The sequence below is a fragment of the Lampetra planeri genome, chromosome 2 (assembly GCF_965212315.1).
Source record: "Lampetra planeri chromosome 2, kcLamPlan1.2.h2, whole genome shotgun sequence".
NCBI classification, from domain to species: domain Eukaryota; kingdom Metazoa; phylum Chordata; class Hyperoartia; order Petromyzontiformes; family Petromyzontidae; genus Lampetra; species Lampetra planeri.
In genome coordinates this window covers 5,274,492-5,282,629 of record NC_136108.1, presented here as the reverse complement: position 1 = coordinate 5,282,629, position 8,138 = coordinate 5,274,492, and positions in this window count along the sequence as shown.

Genomic DNA, 8,138 nt, shown 5'->3' with positions numbered 1-8,138 from the left:
TAATGCAAAGTGTCTTTGGCACAGGGTGATCCCCTGCTTGATGCAATAGAATCAAACAGAAATATATTATTATTCTCATGACACGGCACTGATTTAAAAGTTGGACTATAACTAGGAAAGTAAAAAGCAAAAAAAGGCCCAAGTTTTAAATCGCACTGTTTAGAATCCAGGAACACGATAAACCAAAAATGCAAACTCCCATAATTAGCATTTGCATTTATTGCGTGCTTCAATGTCGCCTTAAAAAAACACAAATTCCGTTAGAAGTCAAGCCCTGGTGACGTGCCCACTGCGTGCTCGGCGCAATGTCAGGTTTGTTGTTAGAACCCATATCCTGACGAGAGGAGACACCTTGCGGTTGGGTTCTGCCTGCAGCCTCTGCCGTGTCTCGCCGACAACGCTGCGAGCTCTGTGGAGCCGATGGTGGTGATGAGCTCAGTGATTTGGCGAGGTACAACCAGACCAGTGGTTTTCAACCGGGGGGAGGGTTGAGGGGGTGGTACACGGATCTCCCTTGGGGGTACGTGGCATTGTCCCAGCGGGGGTTCGTGATGTGATTTATAAATGCGTGAAGTTATATTTTCCGTGAAAGTCATTGGTGAATAATCACGTATGAATCTGCCAATATAAAATAACTACGGTAAAATTAAAATACGCATGGTAACCTAGAACGATATAAAAGACCTTTCTAAACTCATTGATCTCAAACAATGTGATTTGCAAGAGTAACCGGCGAGCGCCAACAAATGATGTCATATGCATGCAGGACGTCCGTAGAATGTGTTTGTATTCCTTTGCAGTTACTCGCTCGTTAGGATGCCTTGCGCAATTGACAATTGGCAAAAATATTGATGTTCATTGTTCATACATTCGTTTCTCTGAACCATGTTGGGTCAGGCAAGGGTGAAATAAAATTCAACAAGCGAGATACACGGTAGCCAAAACAAAAATGTTGAGAACCGCTGAACCAGCGTGTCTCCATCTGGTCTCACGAGGCCACCTACTGGCCACACCTGCTCATCGCATCAAAAGGAGGAGACTCCGTTGAAAACTAAATCAACAAGGGGGTACAACAGGAGCCAAATATAAATTAGGCAATACAAACAAAACATGTTTTCTCAATGCACACACGTTTATTTGAACTCAAAAGTAGATTTTTTTTTTTTACTTAGACGCTAGAATTAATCAAATTTGATGTGCTGAATAAAAGTGGGTGGCTTGCAAGAAGGAAATTTAAAATATCGAAAGAAAACCACGCACTTTTATTCAACACATCAAATTTGATTAATTCTGCGGTCAAAATACTTCTGAGTGCAAATAAAAGTGTGTGCATTGAAAAAGTAGTTTTTTACATAATTTATTGCACAATTTTATTTTAATCTTGTAAAAATAGTTTGTATATCTAAATCCAGACAATAGCAATCGTTCATTATTGTCTGGACAATTTTATTTTAATCTTGTAAAAATAGTTTGTATATCTAAATCCAGACAATAGCAATCGTTCATTATTGTTTGGATAATTCTAATATTTGAAATGATGCAATAAAATTTTTAGTAAAAACTCAAAGAGGCCCAGAAAAGACGGGACCTGGCCCGGTTCTTTAAATTAAATCTTGAACTGTCACGTGAGACCACGAGCCTGTGCACAACATTTCAGCTCGCTATGCTTCGTAGATCCGAAGATATTAAGCATCAAAGATTTGAAATTATATAAACAGACAACAGGGCAAGTTAAATAAAAGTGTGTAATATTAAAAGTGTGTAATCATACTGGTTGGAACCTTCTGGTTACACCAGCCCACAGGGGATTATTGTGTCCGTCCGTCCGTCGTGCTGGGAGGGGCTGGGTAGGGAGGGAAGGGCTGGGTGGGGCTGGGTGGGGGGTGGGAGGGGAGGGGTGGGGCTTAGTGGGGAGGGGCTGGTCACCCCGTGGTGCCCTTATAAAACTCAACGTTTAACCTACTCACGCCGGCTTGTGCCCGCCCTCACAGTCGGGCATATTTGCGGAATACACCACGCCTCCGTTGACCCTGGCCATTGACCGAGCAACCCAACGTTCCTACCAGCTCCCTCCGCAGGAATGTGTTAAAGTGTGTAGTAGTAATAATAATAAAAAAGTTGAGAACCACTGAACCAGATGATTCCAGGTTGTCTCCTAATCTGGTCTCACGAGGCCACCTACTGTCGACACCTGCTCATCGCATCGCGACAGGGAAATTCGCCGGCAGCGTTTATTGCAATAACGCGGCACCCTGCTGATCGCGGAGGGTCTCCACACCCCCCCCCCCTACGTCACGACTTGCGGGTTGTTACAGTGGGGAATAAATTCGTCCACCTTCCTGAAGGCAGAGAACATACCCGCAATTTAGTACAGCTTTGGATGTTTGCTGCCGGCTACTGCCCATAACGAAGCCGTAGAACCGTCTATAACTAAACACTTTGTTTTTATTTTACCAGTTAAGGTCCCACTGAGCTATACAGCTCTTTTTCAGAAGCGACCTGACCACGAATGTTAGCTCCACGAAGTGGCTTATCATGTGGAAATGTATCCCAGCCTCTCTAAACACACGTTGATTCTAAATGTGGAGGGAAAACCCGGAGGACCCGGAGAAAAATCCACGCGATCACGGGGAGAGAGAGACACGCAAACTCCAAATATACAGCAGCAGCAGGCGTCAGGGTCGGGAACGAACCCACGACCTCCTGTGTACCACGCGAGGTAGTTAACATCTCCTAGCCACCGTGATGATGATGAGAGACACGCAAACTCCAAATATACAACAGCAGCAGCAGGCGTCAGGGTCGGGATTGAACACAAGACCCCGTGCTCGCGTGGGTTTTTATTCGGGTCCTCCGGTTTTTTCCCTCCACATTTAGAAACATTCGTTGAGAGTATTTGGATGCTATAATTTGCCACATGATAAGCCACTTCGTTGGGCTATCAGTTGTTGCCAGTGCGCTTCTGAAAAAGAGCTACGTAGCTCAGTGGGCCTTACCTGGTCAAATAAAAAAACATTAAAGCCAGCACTCGTGAGTGGAGGGGGGGGGGCTCTGTGATGGGGGGGGGGCATCACAGTTAAGGAGACAGTTGCCATCAACAGTCCCAGAAGATATCCCCGGGTAACGGCCCGGTTACTGTACAAATTTTGCCTTTCCCGTCAAATAATAATTACACGCAACTTGGAGACGTCACATTTACTGTCAATCAACAAAGTAAAGTGAGTGGGCTTGGGCAGGACACGCCACGGCTACACAGGTGGGTGGCGGCCAAAGCGAGTGTTGGTGTACGGTGCTTTTTCTGCAACATTTTGCTGTCTTTTCTTGGATTTTCTGTTTGCACATAGTCACTTTAGGATGTATTCTTGTTCATGTTTTTGTTTTTTGTTTGTTGCGGTTGCACCCGATTCAAGAGCCGAATGGCTCACATGGCTATACCTAATAAATACACTTGAACTTGAACTTGAGAGGAGGGGGACATGCCAAGGGGTCACCCGCGCAGGAGATGGAGTCGCGATAACGAGGCCGTGTTCCGGAACACGCAGGACGGGTGAGCGACGGCTCGCGAAGGAATTCGTCCAGAGCGGTGAACGGATCACGGTCGCTGGGACCGCCGCTCACACGAACCTCGGGCCGATTGATTGACCCGAGCCGAATGGCAGCGAGGTTGCGTCCAATTTAGTCGGTGGCGAACAATCCGCTGTCAAGCACGACTCGAGTGCCTCGCAAACTCGCCCGTGCCACGCAACAAAAGGTCGTGTAACTGCGCCCCGAAACCTGAGTTCGATTCCCTGCCATCGCTACCATTGGTTACGAGTGGTATCGGAATTTGTCCCGAGTCTCCCCTATGTCGACTGGGCCTTAAATGAGCACCTTCTGTGCTGTGTAAATATCAGCACCGACGGAGACAAATTCGCCTGGGCGTGACCCTGGCCACACCATCTCATCGCCCAGCCTCCGCGGCCTTCATAAGCGTTCGTTCTAACAACACTTGACCCGACAGCTTTGTGCAGGCTATACGGGGGGTCTTTGCCTTTGTGTGTTTCTCAATCTCCTCTGCGTGGACAAACAAGTAGCGCACGTTTCCACGTTTACCAAACTTCACGTGCGTGCAAAGTGGAACGACTTAACTCGCGTTTAATAGCCCATTGCCCCGAGCCCTTGGACCTATTAAATGCGCAACTTTAGTGGCACTAATTTCTCTGCACGGCCAGTAAAAGTTAATTATTCTGTGAAAACCTTTACAACGCGTTACACGTTCAATATGGGCAGGGCACGTCTCTAGACGGGATGATGATCGGTGGTCGAGAATAATCATGGAGTGGCAGCAAAAGGAGGAGGCAGCGCGCCCGAGAGGATGTACACCGTGAAGATATTTGAACCAGGCTTGGGTCTCGCCTAGGTCGACTCAGCCTTAAGTGGGTAGCCCAGCGCGGTTTGTAAACATCAGCACTGGGGAAACAAAGGCGGGCGGGCGTGGTGTTGGCCACCTACTCCTGCATGTGCTCGGTAACAGTACTTACCCCAACAGTCTGTTTTTATTTTAACTTTATATCTATTTTTATGTTACCAGGTAAGGCCCACTGAGCTATGTAACTCTTTTTCAGAAGCGACCTGGCCAGAGATGGTAGCTCAACGAAGTGGCTCATCACGTGGACATTTATTTCAGCCACATACTCGACGCGTGTTGCTTCTAAATGTGGAGGGGAAACCCGGAGGATCCGGAGAAAAATCCACGCGACCGCGGGGAGAAACACGCAAACTCCAAATATGCAGGCGTCAGGGTCTGGATCGAATCCACGACCTCCCGTATACCAGGCGAGATAGTTAACATATTGCCACTGTGGCTACACGGTATAGGGGGTGTGGGGGGGGGGGTTCAGTTGATCATCCTTTATCCGCCGGTCGATTGATTCGATTGGTCATGGCCCATGATGATGACGACGACGACGACGAAATTCAGTACAAGTCATGCGCTGTTTGCCGTGCCTGATACCCCCCGCGGGTCTGTGTGCCTCGTGGGGTCATCGCCCGGCTCGAGTCAAGACGAGACTTGCCCCCCGCCCCCCTCCCCCAGCAAGGAGGCGCCGTGACGCTCGTGCCACGCAACCGCCCTGGTCGTCGTGGTCGGTGATGATGATGATGACGATGGTGGCAGCGTGGCTCTTTGCCTCTCTCTGTATGGCAACGAGAGCAAGGAGGGACGGATGCTCGCTGTGTCGCCACCGATATGCGAGAAGTCGAAACTCACCGAACATCCCTTGAATGCGCCAGAGCTCGGAAGCGAAGCGGGGTCGAGACCGCCTACGGCAGAGTCTTTCACTCATTTTCAGAGAGACGGGGGGAGGGGTGTTGGGTGCTTTCGCCGATAAGACATCTTCAGTGTGGGGGCCGCCACACCATTTGAAACCATTGGGTGTTTGACAGCAGCACGACGATGATGATGGGGGGTTGTGGGGGGTGTTTTCACTCGTTGTGTGTTGTCGGGGGCATGAAGTCAGGGGTAGCACTAGAGGCCACCAGAAGTCGCGAGTGGCCCGCGGGCTACTCGCAGTGAGGGACGCTGGCCCATTGAGCGCCTTATAGGGGCGAGCGCCATTCATACAGCCAACAGAGGGATATGAAGAGGACACTTGAGATGGTCAGACAGGATCTTTATTTCCAAGGCAAACTCACAGCGTACTTACACTCATCATGGGAAACCGACCACTAACCCTCCAACTATTCTACTTTATGTTGCCCGTCTCCCCCCCCCCCTTTTCCACACTCATTCACTTCTCGGGTTTCCCCCAGTTTGTTAATCCTTCTGGGGCCAATTCCCTCCACTCAACACTCGGATTGCGTGTCGTACACGGCAGCGCTCCCGTGACCCTTCACTTTCAGTTTCATCTATTAGGTGTAGCCCTGTGAGCCATTCGGCTCTTGAATTGGGTGCAACCGCAACAAACAAAAAACAACCCGTGGTTGTGTGTTGTTTGTGTGTGAGGATGTCTCGAACATCCTCTACATATATTACAGGCTGTCGCGTTGCGAGCAGTTAAATGGAAGAGCATCAATCGCCGTCCTGTACTGCGACGCTCACCCGTCTACGCATGCGGCCTCCGCCTTCAAACCCGCACCCACCACAGCGTTCAAGTTTGGTCAATTAATCCGCCACGAGCCGAACGGCGTGGAGAGGTCCTCATTCAGCAGTGGGTTGACAAAAAGGTGCTCCATACGTTCCCACTCCATGAGTGGGAACGTATGATGATGGCGACGCAAGACGCACGCAAGCGCACACATTACAAAATACACGCGCGCGCCCATACACAGAGACGAAACAAAGAACCTTCACTGTATGGAGTGTAAGAGACTGTTGGTGCAAGTGCTGTTAGCGAGGGTTATAATTGAGGCCAGCACGCACGGCGGGAGATGGCGCGGCGTGGCTAACACCACGCCCGGCCGCCTTTGTCTCACCAGTGATGATGTTTCAGACACATGCCGTATACGTATTTACACTGATTTGGAGTTGAGAGTCGCGGGCTGATTTTCCTTCGTCGGCCGGCGTGAGTTGTTCCGGTGGGTCCACACCGGAGCGACAAGTTGCTCAACCAGATCGCCTGCCAGACACAGGGTGGCTCAAAACATTGTTAACACTTCTTCTTGGTTCTTTCGGTAAAGTCACGTAGAAGGGAAGTAATAAAATAATAAAAATAAAAAATAAAATAATTCTCACGACGTTTCGGCCACAACGCAAGCAGCCGTCCTCAGGTGAAGACCAGGTCTGTCGGGGAGACAGCGTCTCCCTCTACGTGACTTTACCGAAAGAACCAAGAAGATTAATGCCTGCAGTCACGAAAGCTTTAAATCGAAAAATATTGTTAACACTTTTTACGGAACTGTCGTTTTGAATGGAAAAGAACAGATAATACACTGTAACATGATAACAAATGTGATGTTAATAGCTTCAAAAAGTCACTTGTTCGCCATCATTGTCAACACGTGCCTGGAATCTTCTCCAGGTCGTCTGCAGAGCCCGGAGAGCACATTTATTGTGGCATTTTTCGCAAATTCTCAGAAGTGTTCACTTCTTTTGAAGCACCCTGTATAAACACGTATATACTGGACGCGGTGTGATTCGGGTGAGTAAATATTTGATGATGATCGTGGTTAGCGGAGACGTCGACACAGACGCGATTAGTTTGCTTGCGACCACGTCGCGCAACCCGATTGCTCAGGTGTTGGACTCGCCGTGAGATGTCACCGCTCGGATGAGTTACGCGATTCCCCGGGTTTTCTGTCGCTAGGGAATTGATTGACACTTTGGCATGACAAATTGATTGCCGAGGTTAAAAAACAAAAAAAGCTGCCAATTTTGGCAACGGCGAGCGCCCTACGGAGAAATATCGCGACCAACTCAAAAGTAGACGACAAGTCAAAAATCATCGTATTTATAAAATAATGGGATTGCTCAAACGCAGCGGTGTGGGGAGGCCCTCGTTCAGCAGTGGACTGACAACACAAAACTAGCTGCTATAGACACAAGTAGGCACGCGAATTGCAACTCCACTGCTAGGTACATTGCGACGGTTTACACTGGATGTGTTGTTCAGGGAGCGGATTATTTTTGTCTTTCGGGATCGTCAACTCCGACAGACCCGGCTGCAATGACGCCCTGATGAAGACGCTGGTAACGAGTGAACGTCTCGGGGGAGAGGGGCGCGGTGGTGGGTTAGTATCTGTTGTAGTAATCTCCAGGAAGCGATGACCCCCACACCTCCAATTAGCGCGGCTGGCCCACATACGGTGAGAAACAAGTTCAACGTAGAAGGGAAATAATAGAATAATAATAATAATAAAAATAAGTGAGTGAGAATTGTATTTTATTATGTTTATTTGTATTATTTTATTCTTTCCCTTCTACGTGACTTTGCCGAAATAACAAAGAAGATGAATCCCTGCAGTCACGAAAGCTTTAAATCGAAATTTAAGTTCCAGGTATTATAGAAGTTCAACATACAAAGATAAAAGATCCCCTATATAGCCTCAACAGACTGTAGGGGCAAGTGCTGTTAGCGAGCACCTATGAAGGCCGGAACGGTACACGAGGGGGTGGGTGGCCAGCACCACGCCCGACCGCCTTTGTCTCCCCAGTGGCGATG